The 5,008-nt window shown below is 41.3% G+C and overlaps 1 protein-coding gene across 3 annotated transcripts in view; it reads right to left on the reverse strand.

Moving 5' to 3' along the window:
• Positions 1-3,290, reverse strand: part of ARL6 (ARF like GTPase 6) — a 40,562-nt gene extending 37,272 nt beyond the window's left edge. Inside the window, exons 1-2 of one of the 3 annotated variants that reach the window (XM_017889950.1) lie at positions 2,134-3,290; positions 443-631 (exon numbers count right to left, since the gene is read on the reverse strand). The gene's annotated coding sequence lies outside the window, so the exon portion shown is untranslated. Of the gene's footprint in view, positions 1-442; positions 632-1,038; positions 1,093-2,133 lie in introns of all 3 variants that reach the window. The other 2 variants (XM_017889949.1, XM_017889948.1) reach the window with 2 other exon arrangements.
• Positions 3,291-5,008: the final 1,718 nt, after the last annotated feature.

The following is a 5,008-nucleotide window of genomic DNA, read 5'->3' on the forward strand; positions in this document are numbered from 1 at the left end:
AAAAAAAAAAAACTATCAGCAATCCAAAAATAGAAGTATTTCGAAGTCAAATAAAACTGCTATGTACACAAAACTTGCTATGTGGTAACTTTATGGCTGTTTATATTCATCTAAGGTACTGTTAAATTTACACTTCAGGTCTCCAAACTAAACTTTTCAAAGGAGCTCACTTTGGGTCCATTGCTCCCCAAACCACTACTTTGTAGTAGGAGGACAGGGAGATCCCTTTTTCCAGCCCCCCACTGTTGCAGGAACTGCTACAATACATCTCTGCACCAAATATTTTTCATTACTCAACAACAGTCACTTTCACAGTTCTCTAATGTTTTTATTCTCATTAAATTGACTTATTCTCATCTCCATCTAAGGTTGCATAAGCAACCTATCATATTACAGTTTCTTCAATACTTTTTATTCCATACAATTTCAGGCAAGGCCATACCTTGAAGGATGTGAGGCTGCAGTAACTTTATCAATAAGAGGCTTCCAAGACAACTGTATCTAAAAGGAGGCTGCATAGTCAACATTTCGCTTACGCCTTTTGGGACATGATTATGGGTAGAAATTTCAAAACTGAATTTCAGTGATGTCCAGAGAAGAGATGGTACAATGCCATGCCAAAAGGTGAGGCCTGTAACAGAACCACGTTTGTCTTTCCCCAAGGATAAGTTTGACCTTAGGTACTTCCATTTGTGCCACTTCAATCTACTTTTCTCCTTGTATTACAGATTCAAATCTTATTCAGCCCATTTCTTTAAATTACAGCTTAAGGACAAGCATTTGCAGACTCTATTTTAAATTAACCTTCTGATGTCATGAAGCAATTAACACATACCACTTAATTTCAAAATTTGCTATTACTCACTTCATTTACTGCGTAAACATACTGGTATAAATACTTATATCCTGTTCTCCATTTCATATAATTTAGAACTTATTTTTTTAAATATGACCACTTCTCACATTTTCCCCCCTCTAAGCATCTACTATAAAGCACTGTTTAAAGCCTGATGCTTGAATATTCGTTTTTCACAGTACCTTGTATTGTGACTTTCCATCACTTTTCCATGGATTATCACTTGATACTTGTTACTGAAATATTTTGGGGCACACAAATTAGAAGAGGAGGCAGTTTTTCTAAAAGAGGTAATCACATTTATTGAAATTGCTTTATAAACAACTATCATAGAGCCTTTAAACTTCTATGTTTCAAGTAGTTATAATTTTCCTTCCATAAGTTGACTTCCTGCATGCATAAATTAATAAAAGATAATTCAAGCTACTCAACATTTATTTATTGTGTCTTCAGTGTGCAGTGAGAGACGAAGTTGTTTTCTGCAGCTTCCTACTCTGATAGCCATGATTCTCAACCCTGGCTGCACTCTGAAATCAATTGCTGAATCCAAATTTTTGAAATGAGATCAGGGCATCTGTAATTTTTAAAAGCTACCCAGTGTTTCTGGTGTGAAGTTACTATCGAGAACTACTGGCTTTCAGAATAAAGCTCAAACTTCCAAGCATGGCTTTTAAGGTTGTTCACAATCTGGCTCCAATCTTCCCTTCTTGTTTCTTATCTTACTGTAAACCCCTCTTTGCATACCAGCCAAATTCTCTTGGTTATTGTCTGACAGACTGTTTCCTAAAGGATTACACATTGCCAGAGAAGTCCAGAGGAATTAGGATGTTATCCACAGTTAACAGCTTAGAGGGTAAGCTGCAGAAACACAGTGGTAGCCCAGAGAAAACACCATGAATGATACTTAGTAAACTCTGTAAAGTGTTGATTGAAATGTTGCCTATTTTTATGACCCAAAATAAACATTCTTATTCGGCTTTCAGTTTTTGATGATGGAATTTAAATTACACTTACACACACACACACACACACACATACACCCCAAATACAGGGGTCTAAGTTGGGCATTGTTCAAACCCATTAACCAAACAAACATTCGTCCGAACCAGTTTAGTAAGTTTTCTATGGCCTCCCTTACTCACCTTCTTTTCTACTTCTCATACATTAGCAACAACTACGCGCGTGGTGTGAAAAACATGGGAAAGACCAAAGAGGAATTCTAAAACTGACGGAGGCAGAGGGTGGCGCTGGCTCTAAACCAGGGTTGAGGAGATTACCTGGTTTTTGAGGTTAGTCCGGAAGGCGCAGGAGCTGGTAACAGGAATGGACCCACTCGTATCGGTCTCTGGGATGGAAATCTGGTGCGAGGGTCCCTCAGCCTTCTTCTCTATGCCTACATGGGAAGGATGCCTGGTAATGAGCAAAGCCGCCTGCCTCTACAAGTTGGGAAAACCGGTAGCCTCTGCAGCAGCCTGTGCATCAGTCGCTGAGCAGGCGCCTTGGCAGGCACCGTTCCCTTGGCAACAGGAGCTTCTTCCGGCTGAAGCCACGCCTCCCCGGGGGTCTTGGCTATTCAGCCGTTGTGCTGTAGCTTCTGGGATTGAAGAGCTCCGGGAAACGGCCAGAGGCGCGCCGAGGAACTATACATTGAAGAAAAATGTGTGCACAGGTGGCAGGGTGAGCTGCCTATTTCCTGCGAGGAGCCGTGCAGTTCCCGGCGTAGCATGATGGGAGTTGTAGGCGCGCGCACAGCTTTCTGGGAAGCCTTTGGCGTGTGCTGCGTGTGCGTCCCTCGACCCTGGTCTTCCTGGGCATCCAAGGGACTGGCGCTCGGTGTGGCGCGGAGAGCGTCGTTACCAGGCACCAGCGTAGCGTGGTGGCAACGACTGCGAGATGCTACTGTCTCCCCTGGGGCAAGATGTGCGCCGGAGTTCCGTCTCTGCCCATCGCACTGACTCTCCTCTGGGCTCTGATAGGCCTCCCACCCTGAGTCCCTGTAGAGGTAAAACTGTTAATACAGGAAGGTAGAGGGGAGAATTGATGTAAAAAGTCAAAGGGCGTTATTCGGCCAAGAAAGTATGCCTGTACCCCTGCTTCTTAGTTGTCTGGTCTCCCGAAGAGATTTCCACCAGGCATAATCTCCTGTGAGTAGATTACGGTCTCCAGAATCAAATCGGCAGGTGCTTAGGAAAGGTATTAATAGTCAATACTTAAAGTTGGCCACCTTCTTAAATTGCACTTGAATTTTATAGTCATAGTCACAAATGGTCTTCAAATAGAAAATGTTTAGGCATACCCTTCCCCACATCTTTTATTACTGCGTTTTCCAACGGACACATTACAGGTGCAATCATTTTAAAGATCTAGCCTTTCAATCTGCCCAACCCTACTAACCTCACCCTCAGTGAATGGCCTCATTCTTCAAACAGGGGTTTCTATGTCTTCATTTGTTTGTTTGTTTGCCATGGGTGTAGGATTTCTGACCCCCCACCCCTGCCTCCACCCCCACCCACACCGCCCGCGACCCTTTTCAACTAGTTAGTATTATGTTTATTGCACTACCTGTTCTTCCTGTCAATTCATTTGGCCTATTAAATGGACTACGAGGGTGCAAAAAGAGACTAGAAGGAATTATTTCAAAGTAATATGGTAGGGGGGACGGTTGTAAGCGTGTGATTATGGGGTGATTTATCTTTTGTCACTTCTCCAAATTTCCAAATGTAATTGTCATTTTTTACAGCGAAAAAACAAAAGCGGCTCTGGATTAGTGATTCTTGTTGAAAGACAAAACCAAAACAAACAAAGACCCTATGGATGCATATCAACATACAAATGTCCTTGTAAAAATGGAATATGGAAATACATTCTTTCTGTATGGTCTTAACCCAATTTACCCTTCTCCGTGCTTCTATCCTCACCTTCAAAAATATAGTATTTATCTTATCAGGTAAATCTGAGTAGTAAAGAGATAACAGATATACAAATGTTTGGCACATATTTATTGTTCAATAAATAATGTCCTGTCTTCTTTTGTCTTGAGATTTTTATTGTGTAAACAAAATTGACCCAAACACTAACTGTAGTGGTTCTTTAACTTCTGAACTTCTGATCCTGAATGCATTGACAGGGAGGTGTTGAACACTTTTCTGTGTGCCTGGGTGTTGTGACTCACTTTTAAGAGATGGAAGCTAATGTGCTTGCAAACAATATAACATTTTTTTTTTCTTAGCGATAGGTAGAAATATTATATTTCAGAAAACTTTCGTGGACAGACACAAATTTTCCTGCCTGGAGTTGATATTTTCTGCCTCTAGGTTGAGTTAATCTCTTTTGGCTTAGTATGAAACATTAGGTGAAAACTGGAAATATAATGGACACATTGAGCATCCAGCTTTTCAGGAAACCAAGGCAGACAGATAATTCTTTTACAAGAATGTAGCTAGTCAAATAGTTATCTTAGATAAGTATAGTTGATAGATGGCTTATTATTAGAGATAAATGTTATGAAATAAAACAGTTAAATAATCTAGAAAAAATGTCAGTCTTGAAAATATTAACCTTAAAAAAACATAAAGGCAGCCAGGCCCGGTGTCTCACGCCTGTAATCCCAGCACTTTGGGAGGCTGAGGCAGGTGGATCACGAGGTCAGGAGTTCAAGACCAGCCTGGCCAACATAGTGAAACCCCATCTCTACTAAATATATAAAAATTAGCCTGGCGTGGTGGCACGTGTCAGTAATCCCAGCTACTCCAGAGGCTGAGGCAGGAGAATCACTTGAACCTGGGAGGCAGAGGTTGTGGTGAGCTGAGATTGTGCCATTGCACTCTAGCCTGGGCAACAGGGTAACACCCTGAACTCAAAAACAAAACGAAACAAAAAGCATAAAGGCTGGGCACAGTGGTTCACACTGTAATCCCACCACTTTGGGAGGCTAAGGCAGGAGGATCCCTGGAGGCCAGAGGTTGGAGACCCCATCTCTATTAAAAATAAATACATATAAATATTTCATATGGTTGAATCTGCTGTTTTGGTGCTTTGTCAACTGAAACTCCTCTCAAGAGTACATTCAGAGGCCCAGATACAATTGTTCTGCTTGATTTAAGAAGTTAGTTTGACTCTTTTCATTTTATTATGACAATAACAAGCTTTAAA

Source organism: Rhinopithecus bieti, unplaced genomic scaffold (assembly GCF_001698545.2).
Source record: "Rhinopithecus bieti isolate Rb0 unplaced genomic scaffold, ASM169854v2 scaffold_18644, whole genome shotgun sequence".
NCBI classification, from domain to species: Eukaryota; Metazoa; Chordata; class Mammalia; order Primates; family Cercopithecidae; genus Rhinopithecus; species Rhinopithecus bieti.